The sequence below is a fragment of the Arachis stenosperma genome, chromosome 4 (assembly GCF_014773155.1).
Source record: "Arachis stenosperma cultivar V10309 chromosome 4, arast.V10309.gnm1.PFL2, whole genome shotgun sequence".
In the NCBI taxonomy this organism is placed as follows: domain Eukaryota; kingdom Viridiplantae; phylum Streptophyta; class Magnoliopsida; order Fabales; family Fabaceae; genus Arachis; species Arachis stenosperma.
In genome coordinates this window covers 67,867,886-67,885,722 of record NC_080380.1, presented here as the reverse complement: position 1 = coordinate 67,885,722, position 17,837 = coordinate 67,867,886, and the positions used below count along the sequence as shown (strand labels likewise).

At 38.0% G+C, this 17,837-nt stretch overlaps 1 pseudogene; it reads left to right on the top strand.

Annotated features, from left to right (window-relative positions):
- Positions 1-778: 778 nt before the first annotated feature.
- LOC130975054 (uncharacterized) lies at positions 779-15,925 on the top strand (annotated as a pseudogene).
- The last annotated feature ends 1,912 nt before the right edge of the window (positions 15,926-17,837 follow it).

Here is a 17,837-nt window from a genome sequence, read left to right as displayed (position 1 = left end):
ACTAAAGAAATTTTATTCATCAAAAGTTATGTAAATTGTCTCACCAAAGGTATTTAAATAGACTCCTAACAAACTAGCTAAAAGATAAGATAACTAATTTAAATCAAATTTGATCTTATTAGATTAGATTAGATTAGATTTAAATTTTAAAATCCTAAAGATATGATAACTAATTTTACCTATTCTCTTGTTTTTTTTTTCCTTATCATCTGGTATCAGTTACAGGTCGTAGGTAAATTCTTATTTATCTACATGTTCCATGGGTCTTGTTTAATCTCTTTATTTTTCTCTTCAATTTCTGCAAATTTACTTTAGATTCAAAAAAAATGAAAAAAAAAATTTCCTTAAATTCTATTACTGCAATTCCTGTTTATTCCAGTTAACAAAAAAAACGTAAAAAAAAATACAAAAAAAAAAAACAAAATTTTAAATTTTCCCGTTGTTTTATCTTTTCAAATTTTCCTTCGGTTCCACTTAGGATTCAATTTTGCTAGTTTTTGTCATCCTGGTATCACTCCTTATTTCCTTTTTTTTTCACATACTTTAATTATCTTCTTGTCAAGTTGAACGTTTCTCTCATTCAGATTATCTTAGTTTGGTGTCTCAATTCCTCATCTTCTGAAGTGCAACTTGTTAAGGCAATCCAAGAGTGGAAAAGGCAAGAGTGGTAAGCTCATCAAAGGGTAAAAGCCACGTATTGAGTGAAACATGAGTGTCCTATTTCGAGTGATACATGTGAGAAGAGTGTTGTAAGGTCTATTCTTTTACAGGTTCATTGATGGCTAACACTGAAGGGAACCCCGATCCACAACTAACTTTCTGCCTCGACGCATTTGCTAGCATCCTTATAGGGATTCAACAACGTCTTGCTGACATGGATTCTCGAATTAACTCTTTTTCCCCTAGGCGAAAAGCACGATCACGAGAATTTATTCATAATGATTCTACGGAGTCTGAGGAGGAGACTTCATCCAGATCCCGGCATCATAGACAACCAGTAGATGTTGATAATAACCTTAATGCTATCAAGATGTGCATCCCAGAATTTAAAGGTAGAAATGACCCTGAGGCATACCTGGAATGGGAACGCAAGGTAGAGCTCCGATTTCTGTGTCAAAACTACATTGATGTAAAAAAGGTAAGGCTAGCGGCTGTCGAATTCTCAGATTATGCCCTTGTTTGGTGGGCCGAGCTGGACAAACAGAGGAGGCGGAATGGAAAACCACCAATTCTGTCTTGGGAAAAGATGAAGAAGGTCATGCGACAACGGTTTGTCCCTTTTTACTACTACAGGGAGCTACATCAATGGCTCCAACGGTTATACCAAGGTTCTAAGTCTGTAGATGAGTATCATAAGGAGATGGAGATGCTGCTAATCCAAGTAAACATTGAGGAGGAGTATGAGGCTACTATGGCACGTTTCTTAAGTGAGCTGAACTGAGACATTGCAAATACTGTAGAACATCTCCCATTTGTGACTATGGAAGACTTGGTGAACCTAGATATCAAAGTGGAAAGACAGCAAAAGGCGAAAGGGCTACGTAATTCTACTTCAAGGTGGGATTCAAGAGGTGCTAATATCAGGGAGAAGACTGGATCCAAACCTACCGAATCAAAGGAGAAGCCCACAGAGCAGCACAGGAAGCCACACACACCTAATTCCACTTCTAAACCTCATGCACGGCATCGTGATATTAACTGCTTTAAGTGCCGCGGATTAGGCCATTATACTTTCGAGTGTCCAAATAAAAAGACCATGGTAATTAAAGCAAATGATATTTTCTCAGAATTTGATAACTCAGATGGGTATAAAGACATGCCACATGCGGATGATGCTACAGATAATGAAGATATAGTTGAGTTTGCTGTTAGTGGCGAGACCCTTGTTACTAGGCGGATCTTAAATGTACAAGCCAAGGATGATCATCTAGAACAGCGAGAGAACATCTTTCATACAAAAGTTTTATTGGGAGGTAAGGTTGGACTCATGATCATTGATGCTGGAAGTCATACAAATGTTGCCAGCTATACTTTGATCACAAAATTGGGGTTGAAATGCACCAAACACCCTAACCCTTACAAATTGGAGTGGCTAAGTGATATTGGTGAGTTGAAGGTTATGAAGCAAGCCCGCATACAGTTCTCTATTGGGAGATATAGTGACGAGGTACTTTGTAACGTGGTTCCCATGCAGGCTTGTCATCTACTCCTAGGCCGTCCATGGCAGTATGACAGGAAGGTGGTTGATGAGCGGATATTTTATACGCTTTTTGGGGGTAATTTCATATAGATTTTAGCATGTTTTAATTAGTTTTTAATAGAATTTTATTAGTTTTTAAGCAAAAATCATATTTCTGGACATTACTATGAGTTTGTGTGTTTTTCTCTGTTTTCAGGTATTTTCTGGCTGAAATTGAGGGAGTTGAGCAAAAATCTGATTTAGGCTGAAAAAGGACTGCTGATGCTGTTGGATTCTGATCTCCCTGCACTCGGAATGGATTTTTTGGAGTAACAGGAGTCCAATTGGCGCGCTCTCGATTGGGTTGGAAAGTAGACATCCAGGGCGTTCGAGCAATATATAATAGTCCATACTTTGCGCGAAGATAGACGACGTAAACTGGCATTCAACGCCAGTTCCATGTTGCAGTCTGGCGTCCAGCGCCAGAAACAGGTTACAAGTTGGAGTTCAACGCCAAAAACACGTTACAACCTGGCGTTCAACTCCAGAAACAGCCCAGGTACGTGAGAAGCTTATGTCTCAGCCCCAGCACACACCAAGTGGGCCCCGAAAGTGGATTTCTACACCAATTATCTTAGTTTACTCATTTTCTGTAAACCTAGGTTACTAGTTTAGTATTTAAACAAATTTTAGAGACTTATTTTTGGATCTCATGACATTTTTAGATCTGAATTTTATACTCTTTGACGGCATGAGTCTCGAAACCCCATTGTTGGGGGTGAGGATCTTTGCAGCGTCTCGATGAATTAATGCAGCGTCTCGAAACCCAGTGCACTTGCTGGTTAGTTGTGCGAAGTTGTAAGAAATCTTGATTTTGATATTGGCATTACAATTTCGTGCACCAAGTTTTTGGTGCCGTTGCCGGGGATTGTTTGAGTTTGAACAACTAAATGTTTATTTTGTTGCTTAGATTAGGAATAGAGTATTGATGCTATAGAGTCATTAAATTTGAGTCCTTTAATTTTTTTCAAAAATGTTTCAAAAATATTATTTTTCTTTATCAATTTTTAATTTTTTTGTGGGTTTAGTGTCTTGTTCTAAGTTTGGTGTCAATTGCATATTTTATATTTTCCTTTTAAATTTTCGAAGTTGTGATCTTTGATCTTCAAGTTGTTCTTGTTTATTTTTCTTGTTTGATCTTTAATTTTTCTTGTTCTGTGTTGTTTCTTGTTTTTCTTGTGCTTTTCCAAATCATTAGTCTTCAAAAAGGAATTTATTTTTGGTTAGTGAAAATACCTTTTCAAAACAAGTGTTACCTTTACTGCCCAATTGGCTTGACCGTTGGTCTATGTTCTTGGTAATTGGGTATTTTTTTTAAAATCTTTTTCAAAAATAATTTTTTTTGATTAAATCTTGTGCCAAACTTTAAGTTTGGTGTTTTCTTGTTAATCTTTCTTTAATTTTCGAAAATTTTGTTGTGGTTTTCTAAAAATTTTAAGTTTGGTGTTCTTTCTTTTGTTCTTGTTGTTCTTGTGATTCTTCAAGGTGTTCTTGAGTCCTCCTTGTGTTTTGATCTTAAAATTTTTAAGTTTGGTGTTCCTTGGTGTTTTCCCTCCAAAATTTTCGAAAACAAGGAGCATTAGATCTAAAAATTTTAAGTCTTGTGTCTTTTGTGTGTTTTTCTCTTTCATCATAAAATTCAAAATTCAAAAAAATATATTTTTTAACTATTTTTAAGCCATTTTTTTCGAATTTTTTTTATAAAAATTCATATTTTAATTTCAAAATTTTTCAAATCTTATCCTTTTAAGATTTTTTAAAAAAAATTTTAATTATATCTTTTTCAAAAATATCCTAACCACTTTCTCTCTCCTCACTTTTTCGAAAATCTTCATAAAATATTTTTAAATTTTTTTTATTTTATTTTTATTTTTTTTAATTTTATTGTTGTTTTTATTTTATTTTATTATTATTATTTCGAAATTTTTTTTATATATAATAAAATAAATAAAATTTAAATCCACATTACCTCCTTTACTCCAACAGGGACCTAAGTGGAAATGAACCGTCCAGAAGGACTCTTGGGTCATATGCTAACCCCACTACTGCTTCATATGGGAGTAGTATCTGTATACCCTCCATCGGAGTCAGTAGTTTTGAGTTGAATCCTCAACTCATCATCATGGTGCAGCAAAGTTGCCAGTATTCCGGTCTTCCACAGGAAGAACCTACAGAGTTTCTGGCATAATTTTTACAACTTGCTGACACGGTACATGATAAGGAAGTAGATCAGGAAGTCTACAGATTATTACTGTTTCCATTTGCTGTAAAGGACCAAGCTAAGAGGTGGTTAAATAACCAACCTAAGGACAACATAAGGACATGGAAACAGCTGTCAGAAAAATTTCTGAATCACTATTTTCCTCCAAAACGGATGACACAACTAAGGTTAAGCATCCAAGGCTTCAAACAAGGAGATAATGAATCCCTTTATGATGCCTGGGAGAGATACAGAGAGATGCTAAGAAAATGCCCCTCTGAAATATTTTCAGAGTGGGTGCAGTTAGACATCTTCTACTATGGACTTACAGAAAGAGCTCAGATTTCTCTAGACCACTCAGCTGGTAGATCTATACACATGAGAAAGACAATAGAAGAAGCTCAAGAGCTCATTGATATAGTTTCCAGAAATCAGCATCTGTACCTAAGCAGTGAACCTTCCATAAAAGAAGAGGCTAAAACAGTAATTGCTGAACTGAGTCCTACAGAACAAGTTACTGAATTCAATCAGCAACTGGATTTTCTAACAAAATAGCTAGCCGAATTCAAGGAAATACTATAAGAAACAAGAATGACTAATATGAACATGGAAGTACATTTGAAGCAAACAGAACAGCAGTTATCAAAACAAATAACAGAAGAGTGCCAAGCATTTCAATTAAGAAGTGGAAAAACATTAAAAATCTCACTTTAAGATAGCAGGAAGCCAAGAAATGAGCAAACTAACCAAAATCCCTCTGAGGACAGTAAGAGCCCAGAGAGGAATAACTCTAGCGCTCAAACGCCAGAGAATGGGTGTAAAGCTGGCGTTGAACACCCAAACCATGCTCAGTCCTGGCGTTCAACGCCAGAAACAAGCAAGGATTTGGCGTTGAACGCCCAAAGGGAGCACAGTTCTGGCGTTCAGACGCCAGAAACAAGTAAGAAGTTGGCGTCTAACGCCACTCCAGCTTCCACCCATGGCATTCAAATGCCAGTGGGGGATCAGACACATACAAGTGCTGATAATAACCCATCTAAAAAGGCTCCTCAAACCACATCTGTAGGCAATAAACCTGCAACAACTAAGGTTGAGGAATACAAAGCCAAAATGCCTTATCCTCAGAAACTCTGCCAAGCGGAACAGGATAAGCAATTTGCCCGCTTTGCAGACTATCTCAAGACTCTTGAAATAAAGATTCCGTTTGCATAGACACTTGAGCAAATACCCTCTTATGCTAAGTTCATGAAAGAGATCTTAAGTCATAAGAAGGATTGGAGGGGAACTGAAAAAGTTTACCTCACTGAAGAATGCAGTGCAGTCATTCTGAAAAGCTTACCTGAGAAGCTTAAAGATCCGGGAAGCATTATGATACCATGCACATTAGAAGGTACTTGTACCAAGCAAGCTCTATGTGATCTTGGGGCAAGTATTAACCTAATACCTGCAGCTACTATCAAAAAGCTTGGGTTGACTGATGAAGTTAAACTAACCTGGATATGTCTCCAACTTGCTGATGGCTCCATTAAATACCCATCAGGCGTGATTGAAGACATGATTGTCAAGGTTGGGCCATTTGCCTTTCCCACTGACTTTGTGGTGCTGGAAATGGAGGAGCATAAGAGTAGAACTCTCATTCTGGGAAGACCTTTCCTAGCAACTGGCCGAACCCTTATTGATGTTCAAAAAGGGAAAGTAACCCTGAGAGTCAATGAGGATGAGTTCAAGTTGAATGTTGTCAAAGCCATGCAGTATCCAGACACCCAAAATGACTGCATGAGCGTTGATATTATTGACTCTCTGGTAAATGAAGTCAATATGGCTGAGAGTCTCGAATCAGAGTTAGAGGATATCTTTAAAGATGTTCAGCCTGATCTGGAGGAATCAGAGAGAATAATAGAACCTCTGAAAATCCCTCAGGAAGAGGAGAAACCTCCCATACCCGAGCTCAAACCATTACCACCATCCCTGAAATATGCATTTATGGGAGAAGGTGATACCTTTCCTGTAATCAAAAGCTCTACCTTAGAGCCATAGGAAGAGAAAGCACTAATTCAAGTGATAAGGACACACAAGACAGCTCTTGGGTGATCCATCAGTGATCTTAAGGGCATTAGCCCAGCCAGATGCATGCACAAGATCCTATTAGAGGGTGACGCTAAGCCAGTGGTTCAACCACAGAGGCGGCTGAATCCAGCCATGAAGGAGGTGGTGCAGAAGGAGGTCACTAAATTACTAGAGGCTGGGATTATTTATCCCATTTCTGACAGCCCCTGGGTAAGCCCTGTCCAAGTCGTCCCTAAGAAAGGTGGCATGACAGTGGTTCATAATGAAAAAAATGAACTGGTTCCTACAATAACAATTACAGGGTGGCGTATGTGTATTGATTATAGAAGGCTCAATACAGCTACCAGAAAGGATCATTTTCCTTTACCATTCATAGACCAGATGCTAGAAAGACTAGCAGGTCATGAATACTACTGCTTCCTGGATGGATATTCAGGTTATAATCAAATTGCAGTAGATCCCCAGGATCAAGAGAAAACAGCATTCACATGTCCATCCGGAGTATTTGCATACAGAAGGATGCCATTTGGCCTGTGCAATGCACCTGCAACCTTTCAAAGGTGCATGCTCTCTATTTTCTCTGATATGGTGAAAAAATTTCCGGAAGTCTTCATGGATGACTTTTCAGTATTTGGAGACTCATTTAGCTCCTGTCTTGACCATCTAGCACTTGTTCTAAAGAGGTGCCAAGAGACTAACCTGGTTTTAAACTGGGAAAAGTGTCACTTTATGGTGACTGAAGGAATTGTCCTTGGGCACAAAATTTCGAAAAAGGGAATAGAGGTGGATTAAGCTAAGGTAGAGGTAATTGAAAAATTACCACCACCTGCCAATGTTATAGCAGTCAGAAGCTTTCTGGGGCATGCAAGATTCTATAGGAGGTTTATAAAGGATTTTTCAAAAATCGCCAAACCTTAACTAATCTGCTAGCTGCTGACACGCCATTTATCTTTGATCAGGAGTGTCTGCAGGTGTTTGAGACTCTGAAAGCTAACCTAGTCACAGCACCAGTCATCTCTACACCAGACTGAACATTACCATTTGAATTAATGTGTGATGCCGGTGACCATGCCATTGGTGCAGTGTTGGGACAAAGGCATGACAAGCTTTTGTACATCATTTACTATGCCAGTCGTGTTTTAAATGACACACAGAAGAATTACACAACTACAGAAAAAGAGTTGCTTGCAGTGGTTTATGCCATTGACAAATTTAGATCCTATTTAGTAGGATCAAAAGTGATTGTGTACACTGATCATGCTGCTCTTAAATATCTACTCACAAAGCAGGATTCAAAACCCAGACTCATAAGATAGGTGTTGCTTCTGCAAAAGTTTGATATATAAATAAGAGATAGAAAAGGGACAGAAAATCAAGTAGTAGATCACCTGTCCCGAATAGAACCAGTAGAAGGGGCGTCCCTCCCTCTTACTGAGATCTCTGAAAACTTTCTGGATGAGCAACTCTTTGCCATCCAGAAAGTGTCATGGTTTGCAGACATTACAAACTACAAGGCAGTGAGGTTCATACCCAAAGAGTACAGTAGGCAGCAATCAAAGAAATTGAACATAGATGCAAAGTACTATCTTTGGGATGAACCATATCTCTTCAAGAGATGTGCAGATGGAGTAATCCGTAGATGTGTACCTAAAGAAGAAGCACAAAAGATCCTCTAGCACTGCCATGGATCACAGTATGGAGGACATTTTGGAAGTGAGCGAACAGCCACAAGAGTCCTCCAATGCGGCTTCTACTGGCCTACTCTCTATAAAGACTCCCGAATGTTTGTACTTAACTGTGACAGGTGCCAAAGATCTGGCAATCTGCCTCACAGTTATGCCATGCCTCAACAAGGGATCTTGGAGATTGAGTTGTTTGATGTATGGGGTATTGACTTCATGGGGCCTTTTCCACCATCATACTCAAACACTTATATTCTGGTGGCAGTGGATTATGTATCCAAATGGGTGGAAGCTATTGCAACACCCATTAATGACACTAAGACAGTGCTAAAATTCCTCTAGAAACACATCTTCAGCAGATTTGGTACCCCTAGAGTATTAATCAGTGATGGGGGCACTCATTTCTGCAATAAACAGCTTTACTCTGCTTTGGTTCGATACGGAGTTAGCCACAGAGTGGCCACTCCATATCATCCACAGTCAAATGGACAAGTCGAAGTCTCTAATAGAGAACTTAAAAAAATTCTAGAACGGACTGTGATTAACCGTAAAAGGGATTGGGCAAGAAGCTTGGATGATGCTCTATGGGCATACAGAACAGCATTCAAGACCCCTATAGGGACCTCTCCATACCAGCTTGTGTATGGAAAGGCATGTCAATTGCCAGTGGAACTGGAACATAAGGCCTACTGGGCAACCAGATTCCAAAACCTTGATGCCAAGTTAGCTGGAGAAAAACGATTGCTCCAGTTAAATGAGCTAGAGGAATTTAGACTCAATGCTTTCGAGAATGCAAAAATTTACAAAGAGAAAGCAAAAAGATGGCATGATAAGAAATTGTCATCCAGAGTCTTTGAGCCAGGACAGAAAGTTCTGCTATTTAATTCTAGGCTCAGATTATTCCCCGGGAAATTGAAGTCCTGGTGGAGAGGACCATATGTGATTACAAGTGTGTCACCATATGGATATGTGGAGCTCTAGGATAATGATTCTAACAAAAAGTTCATTGTTAATGGACAAAGAGTCAAACATTATCTTGAAAGAAATTTTGAGCAAGAATGCTCAAACCTGAGACTTAACTAAAGCTCAGTAATAGTCCAGCTAAAGACAATAAAGAAGTGCTTGCTGGGAGGCAACCCAGCCATTTACAAAGCTTATTTGTTAATTATTTGATTTTTACAGGTATATGTCAAGTATCTTCAAGGTAAAATAGCAACTGCTTAAGTTCACAGAGTTACAGAAGGATTCAAAAGATAAAACAGCAAAAAAGGAAGCTCATTGGTGCGAAAAAGCCAGTAAAAGCTATTTTGGGCGTTGAACGCCCAAAAGAAGCACCTACTGGGCGTTCAACGCCAGTAAGGATAGCCATCTGGGCGATAAACGCCAGAAAGGAGCATTTTCTGGGCGTTGAACACCAGAAAGAAGCACCTTTTGGGCGTTCAACGCCAAATTTACAGCGTCCTGGGCATTCAGAAAAACGCCCAGTGACAAAGGAGTTCCTGGCGTTCAACGCCAGAAAGAAGCAACAGCTGGGCGTTGAACGCGCAGGAGAAGCTGCACATGGGTGTTAAACGCCCAAAACATGCAGCGTTTGGGCGTTTAACGCCAGGATGGTTGGGAGGAGGTAAATTCGTTTTTACTTCAATTTTTTTAATTTTTTATGTTTCAATTCATGATTTTTTGCATAAACATGTTACAAACTCTCATCCTTCAATTCCAAAAGTTTTAATCCTAATTTCTAAAATCCTTTTTTTAAAAAAATATATCAAATGTATCTTAATCCATAAACACAAATCTTTTTCCAATCCAATCCAACTCTTTTTCAAATCTTTTTCAACTCATCATATCTTTTGATTTTCGAAATTGCCTCTCCTTCTATTCCTCTCCTTTCCTTTTTTTTGCTTGAGGACAAGCAAACCTCTAAGTTTAGTGTGATTTGCCATGATCACTGAGCTAAATCTCATCAAGATCATGGCACCTAAGGGAATAGGAAGAGCAAGGATGTAACTTGAAGGAACTAAAGCATCAGAAATTATCTCTTGAAGGACCAAGCACCCCACAGACTAGAGGAACATCCACTTCCAAAAATAAAGGTTGCTGAGTCCTAATCTTTGCCTTAACTCTGTGATAATTGTTCTTATTATGAATTTACCTTAGAAGTTATATATTAGTAGTAGTAATTAGTATCTCTATTTTGATTTTATTTCCAATTAAGTTATAATTTATTTTTCTCATCATCATCAAACATGAATAAAATAGTAGATTTTTAGAATAAAGAGGCAATTTAATTTTTTCGAGTTCTTAATAAGGAAAATTCTAATTATTTATATGTGGTGGCAATACTTTTTGTCTTCTGAATAAATGCTTGAACAGTGCATATTTTTTATATTGTATTTTATGAATTTTAAAATTGTTGGCTCCTGAAAGAATGATGAACAAGAGAAATGTTATTGATGATCTGAAAAATCATGAAATTGATTCTTGAAGCAAGAAAAAGCAGTGAAAAATAAGCTTGCGAAAAAAAAAGCAAAAGAAGTAGAAAAAGTCAATAGCCCTTTAAACCAAAAGGCAACGGTGAAAAGGATCCAAGGCTTTGAGCATCAATGGATAGGAGGGCCCAAGGAAATAAATCCAGGCCTAAGCGGCTAAATCAAACTGTCCCTAACCATGTGCTTGTGGCATGCAGGTCCAAGTGAAAGGCTTGAGACTGAGTGGTTAAAGTCGTGATCCAAAGCAAAAGAGTGTTATTAAGAACTCTGGACACCTCTAATTGGGGACTTGAGCAAAGCTAAGTCACAATCTGAAAAGGTTCACCTAGTTATGTGTCTGTGGCATTTATGTATCCGGTGGTAATACTGGAAAACAAAGTGCTTAGGGCCACGGCCAAGACTCAAAAAGTAGCTGTGTTCAAGAATCAACATACTAAACTAGGAGAATCAATAATACTATCTGAATTCTGAGTTCCTATGGATGCCAATCATTCTGAATTTCAAAGGATAAAGTGAGATGCCAAAACTGTTTGGAAGCAAAAAGCTACTAGCCCCGCTCATCTAATTAGAATCTGAGCTTCACTTAAAACTCTGAGATATTATTGCTTCTTGATTTCTTTTTATCCTCTTTTATTTATCTAGTTGCTTGAGGACAAGCAACAGTTTAAGTTTGGTGTTGTGATGAGCGGATATTTTATACGCTTTTTGGGGGTAATTTCATATAGATTTTAGCATGTTTTAATTAGTTTTTAATAGAATTTTATTAGTTTTTAAGCAAAAATCATATTTCTGGACTTTACTATGAGTTTGTGTGTATTTCTGTGATTTCAGGTATTTTCTGGCTGAAATTGAGGGAGCTGAGCAAAAATCTGATTTAGGCTGAAAAAGGACTGCTGATGCTGTTGGATTCTGACCTCCCTGCGATCGGAATGAATTTTTTGGAGCTACAAGAGTCCAATTGGCACGCTCTACATTGAGTTGGAAAGTAGACATCCATAGCTTTCCCGCAATACATAATAGTCTATACTTTGCGCGAAGATAGATGACGTAAACTGGCGTTCAACGCCAGTTCCATGTTGTAGTCTGGCATCCAGCACCAGAAACAGGTTACAAGTTGGAGTTCAACGCCAAAAACACGTTACAACCTGGCGTTCAACTCTAGAAACAGCCCAGGCACGTGAAAAGCTTAAGTCTCAGCCCCAGCACACACCAAGTGGGCTCCAGAAGTGGATTTCTGCACTAATTATCTTAGTTTACTCATTTTCTGTAAACCTAGGTTACTAGTTTAGTATTTAAACAACTTTTAGAGACTTATTTTTGGATCTCATGACATTTTTAGATCTAAATTTTATACTTTTTGACGGCATGAGTCTCTAAATCCCATTGTTGGGGGTGCGGAGCTCTGCAGCGTCTCGATAAATTAATGTAATTATTTCTTTTTCACATTCAAATATGCTTGTTCCTATCTAAGATGTTCATTCGCGCTTCACTATGAAGGAGGTGATGATCCATGACATTCATCACCTTCCTCACCCCATGAACGTGTGCCTGACAACCACCTCCGTTCTACATCAGATTGAATGAGTATCTCTTAGATTCCTTAATCAGAATCTTCGTGGTATAAGCTGGAATTGATGGCGGCATTCATGAGAATCCAAAAAGTTTAAACCTTGTCTGTGGTATTCCGAGTAGGATTCTGGGATTGGATGAATGTGACGAGCTTCAAACTCGCGAGTGTTGGGCGTGATGACAAACGCAAAAGAATCAATGGATTCTATTCCGACATGATCGAGAACCAACAGCTGATTAGCCGTGCTGTGACAGAGCATTTGGACCATTTTCACTGAGAGGATGGGAAGTAGCCATTGACAACGGTGACACCCTACATATAGCTTGCCATGGAAGGAGCCTTGCAAATTCTAAAAGTAAGAAAGCAGTATCTTGCAGAGATTCAGAGGACAAAGCATCTCCAAAACTCCAACATATTCTCCATTATTAAGTAACAATTATTTATTTTATGCTCTTTTATTTTTCGTAATTCAAACTGATAATTATAATTGATATCCTGACTAAGAATAAAAAAATAACCATAACTTGCTTCAAGCCAACAATTTCCGTAGGATTCGACCCTTACTCACGTAAGGTATTACTTGGACGACCCAGTGCACTTGCTGGTTAGTTGTGTGAAGTTGTAAGAAATCTTGATTTTGATATTGGCATTATAATTTCGTGCACTAGTGTCCATGATGGTTTCACAAATCGATACTCCTTCACTTATCTTGGGAAGAAGATTACCCTTGCACCTTTGACACCTAAAGAAGTGTACCTGGAGCAACTGAGCATGCGCAAATCTACTAAAGAGTCTTTAGAATATGAGAAAATTGAAAACCAAGAGGGTAAAGAGAGGGCTTTGAGAGATGAAACGTGTGAGAAAAAAAGTCAGGATCTGAGTGAAAAAGATAGTTCTAAAAGAGAAGCATCTGTGGAGAGTGAGAGTGCTCACAAAATATGTTTTTATGCCAAAGAGAGGGATCTAAAGCATGCTAGTTTAGGAAAAAAAGCATTGGTGTTAGTACGATTTAGAGAGTCTTTACTTTCTACCATTGAAACTAACCATAACCTGCCTAGTACTTTTATTTCATTCTTGTAGGAATTTGGCGATGTATTTCCAGATGAGATGCCCTCAGGTTTACCTCCATTACGAGGCATTGAACATCAGATTGACTTTGTCCCCGGATCAAGCATTCCTAACCGGCCAGCTTATCGGACCAATCCTGAGGAGACAAAGGAATTGCAACAGCAAGTCAAGGACCTTTTGGCTAAGGGTTTTGTGAGAGAAAGCATGAGTCCTTGTGCTGTTCTGGTACTATTGGTACCCAAGAAGGATGGCTCATAGAGGATGTGTGTTGACTGCAGAGCTGTAAATAAGATTACGGTAAAGTATCGCCATCCTATTCCTAGACTTGATGATATGCTTGATGAATTGCATGGTTCTGTTATTTTTACTAAAATATATTTAAGGAGTGGTTATCATCAGATATGAATGAAACTTGGTGATGAATGAAAAACAGCTTTCAAAACTAAATATGGTTTGTATAAGTGGTTAGTTATGCCATTTGGTTTGACTAATGCACCTAGTACATTCATGAGACTAATGAATCATGTTTTGCGAGAGTTTCTAGGTAAATTTGTGGTTGTTTATTTTGATGATATCCTTATCTACAGTAAATGTCTTGATGATCATATTTTGCATGTTCAATCTGTTTTAGAGGTACTTAGAAAGGAAAAATTGTATGCTAATCTCCAAAAGTGCTCGTTTTGTCTGAGTAAAGTCGTATTCCTAGGTTTTGTGATAAGTTCTGCAGGAATTGAGGTAGATGACGAGAAGGTGAAGGCTATTAGAGAATGGCCCACACCTCAGAGTGTCTCTGATGTTAGAAGTTTTCATGGTCTTGCGGGTTTTTATCAAAGGTTTGTTAAAGATTTTTCTACCATTGCTGCACCTTTAACTAAAATCATCAAGAAACATGTCAACTTTAAATGGGATCAGGAACAAGAACTTGCCTTTAACACCTTGAAAGAATTATTGTGTTCTGCCCCCATTCTTATTTTACCAGATTTTTCTAAAACTTTTGAAATCGAATGTGATGCTTCCGGAATTGATATAGGTGCTGTTTTGATGCAGGAAAAGCGAGCAATCGCCTATTTCAGTGAGAAGTTAAATGGAGCCCGCCTCAACTACTCCACTTATGATAAAGAGCTTTATGCCTTGGTGCGAGCTTTGGAAGTGTGGCAACATTATTTGCTACCAAAGGAATTTATGGTACATACTGACCATGAATCCCTCAAACACTTGAAGGGTCAAGGGAAGCTGAATAAGAGACATGCGAAATGGATAGAATTCCTTGAATCGTTTCCATATGTAATCGCCTATAAGCAAGGTAAAGAGAATGTGGTTGCTGATGCATTATCTAGATGGTATTCCTTAATCACCACCCTTACTTCTAAACTGTTAGGTTTTAAGTGTATGAAGGAATTGTATGCAACTGATTCTGCTTTTGCCTCTATCTATGTTGCATGTGAACATGGTGCATATAACAAATTCTATAAGCATGATGGCTTTCTTTTTGGGGGTAATAGGATTTGTGTACCTACTTTTTCTATTAGGGAGTTACTTGTTCTAGAATCACATAGTGGGTGTTTGATGGGTCATTTTGGTGTGCATAAGACTTTGGATGTTTTATCTGAGCATTTTTACTGGCCCCACATGCGTAAGGATGTTGAGAAATTTTGTTCTAAATACATTGCATGTAAACAAGCTAAATCTAAATCTTTACCACATGGTTTGTATACTCCTTTACCTGTTCCTGTGCATCCATGGGTTGATATTTCTATGGATTTTGTTCTTGGTTTGCCTGGAACTAGGAGAGGTCGAGATAGTATTTTTGTTGTGGTAGTTAGATTTAGTAAAATGGCTCATTTCATTGCTTGCCATAAAACTGATGATGCCATACATATTGCTGACCTATTCTTTCGAGAAGTTGTGTGCTTACATGGTGTTCCCCAAACTATTGTTTCTGATCGTGATGTCAAATTCTTAAGTCACTTTTGGAAAGTTTTGTGGAGTAAGCTGGGAACAAAATTGTTATACTCAACTACTTGTCACCCTCAAACTGATGGTAAAACTGATGTTGTAAATAGGACATTGGGAACCTTATTGTGTGCTGTTGTTGGTAAGAATTTGAAAACCTGGGAAGATTGTTTACCTTTTATTGAGTTTCCTTATAACAAGACAATCCATTCTTCTACTGGTTTTTCACCCTTTGAACTTGTCTATGGTTTTATTCCTCTCACTGTCTTAGATTTAATGCCTTTACCATTGAGCGATCTTATTAGTTTAGATGGAGCTAGCAAGGCTGAGAAAGTTAAAGCAATATATACAAAGGCTCGTGACCTATTTGAGAGGAAGAACAAAACCACGACTGAAAGGGTTAACAAAAACCGAAAGCATATAGTCTTCAAACCAGGAGATTGGGTTTGGGTACATTTAAGGAAGGCGAGATTTCCTGCTCAGAGGAAGACTAAACTTGATGCTAGAGGGGATGGCCCATTGCAAGTGCTTGAGAAGATCAATGACAACGCCTACAAGATTGACCTACCAGGTGAGTATAATGTCTCTGCTACTTTCAATGTTTTTGATCTCTCTCCTTTTGATATGGACACAGATTCGAGGACGAATCTTTTTTAGGAAGGAGGGAATGATACATGCTCGGAAAGACAATAGGGGAATTTTAAGACAAAAGAGCAGAATGGGAATTTCACACTTCCAGAGGGCCCCATCACTAGAGCACATGCAAAGAAGCTCAAGGAGAGTTTTGGGAACTTGGCAGTGCTTGTGCATATGGAGTTACATCAAGTTATAACCAAGGAAGAATGGGCAAGGCCCATTGGGCTAAGTCAACATAGCAAGAAGCCCAATAATGCTTTCCGAATTTAGTGGAAGGCATAATTTATCTTTAAATTTTGAAATTCTAGACTTTTGTTTTAGTTTGTTATGTGGTCAAAAGTTTGTTAGAAGACTTATTTTAAATCTGCTATGCTTAGTCGTATTTTTAGGGATTTTAAATTTAAATCAAATCTGATCTAATCTAATAAGATCAAATCTGATTTAAATTAGTTATCATATCTTTAGGATTTAAAATTTAAATCAAATCTGATATAATTCAATAAGGTCAAATCTGATTTAAATTAGTTATTTTATCTTTTAGTTAATTGTTAGGTGCCTATTTAAACACCTTTGGTGAGACAATTTACATAACTTTGATGAATAAATTTCAGTTGCTTTTAAGCTCTTTTTATTGTGTGAGAAGTGAGGTGAGTGATTTTCTTCACTTGTTGCATGAGGAAGATTGGAGGATCCAACACTAAGGTGATCTGCGTGGTGGTTTCTTTCAGTTTTCGCCCCTTTGATCTAGGTTGTCAAGGACAAGTTCTTTGAAGGTCTAGTAGGGAATCCTTTCCGGTGACCTAGGTTGCTAAGAACAGGTATCTTAGAGGTCTAGTAGGAAAACCCCCCTTATCTATCCTTTTGTTTTGTTGTTTTTCCTTATCATAACGGTTCTATTATTTCACTTAAGTAAGCAGATCAGTGACGCGTACGCAGAACCCCTATTTTCTGAAAGGTGGAATTTGAAGTTTTGAACCATTCCTCTAACTTTCCAAACCTCTGTATTTGCTTTTAAGGTATGATAGCTAGTGCTTAAGCTTTAGGACGAGTAAGAGGTAGTTTCTGTTTAATGTTTACAACCGGTGACTTAGGATTACAAAATACTATGGGTAGGTTAACTAGGGTGGTTTAGTGAGAGTTTTGCATTGATTAAAGAAAAGATATCACAGTGTAGAGGAGATAGGTTGTATATATATATATATATATATATACTTCTTATATTATGAAACTGAATAAATAAAGGAATAAATGTTTCATCTGAGCACTATTTCTTGATAGTGCGACCTCAAGGGATGGTGATAGGTGAGGATCCCCTTCTTTGTTTCTGTTGGTATTGTAAAATTGTCCCCAGTGAGATGGTGGGAGTTTAGGATCCTCTTCTTTATTCCTCCTGGATATATGAGAATGTACCTCTTAGGTAGACGCAAGGGTTGTGGTTTCGCCCCACTTGCTCCAGGTTGGTTTGTATAAAGGCTCTTCGGGTAGATGCAAGGGTGTGGTTCACCCCACTTGCTTCAGGTTATGATGAATTACGTATAAAAGTGTAAATACATGATGCATATGAGATCTTATGGCTATAATGAATGATTATGAATGAATATGAATGACAATGAGGCTTTTGCACTTATTTTATCTGAGATATGAGTTTTTCTGGTAAAAAGTAATGGCTTGCCACCACGTGCTCCAGGTTGAGACTCGATACTCTATTGATTCTATGATGTAAGGGTGACCGGGCACGTATAAATTTCTGGGAAGGATTCCCCCAATGAGAAAAATTTATATATGAGAAAAAGCTATGCATAGACTCTTGGGGATGCATGTCAAGGGATAGTCTAGGGTTTAACAGTCGAACTTGTTGGGTTGGCTTGATAACCGATAGATGAGACTCATCAGTCATAGGACAAGCATATATCATATGCATTTGTTTGAATTG